The sequence below is a fragment of the Anomaloglossus baeobatrachus genome, chromosome 8 (genome assembly GCF_048569485.1).
Source record: "Anomaloglossus baeobatrachus isolate aAnoBae1 chromosome 8, aAnoBae1.hap1, whole genome shotgun sequence".
Classification (NCBI taxonomy): Eukaryota; Metazoa; Chordata; class Amphibia; order Anura; family Aromobatidae; genus Anomaloglossus; species Anomaloglossus baeobatrachus.
Window position 1 is genome coordinate 49114440 of NC_134360.1, and position 568 is coordinate 49115007.

The window sequence follows — 568 nt, forward strand, 5'->3', positions numbered from 1 at the left end:
CACCAGTGGCACCACCACCAGGGCCAGCCTGTTTAGGGGCTTGGCTCGTCTGCAACCAGGAGGGGCCCGTCCGTATATAGGGCCTTGGCTCACCTGCGACCAGAGAGCACGCCTGTTTATGGGGCCTTGGCTCACCACCACAAAGAGGGTACCTGGTCAGCACCAACTGTGGAGGCCGCCTCTGAATCCTGCCAGAAGAGGCTGACGGCGCGGATCCACCAGGCCAGGTATACCCTGAAACCACCAGCCCATGAAAGCCGCCTCTACATCCTGCCAGAAGTGGCTGAAGTCGCGGCCAACGGGAGAGGAAGATTGGAGGAAAGGTCTGGGGAAGTAGATGGCCCAGATCTGGTTACCAAAAGGACCGGTGACCTGCCTCCTGAGAGGGTTTTGGGTGGGTTAACGGACTTGTGGGTGGAGGGTGGTGATGTCTGATATCTGGTGGTTTTAAAAATGTTTTACATGTTTTAATGTTTTATGCATTTTAAAATGTTGTCTTGCAGCCCGAGGACGTGCTGGTGATAACTAAGGGGGAATGTGGCGCCCCTGACCTGGTCAGGCACCACTG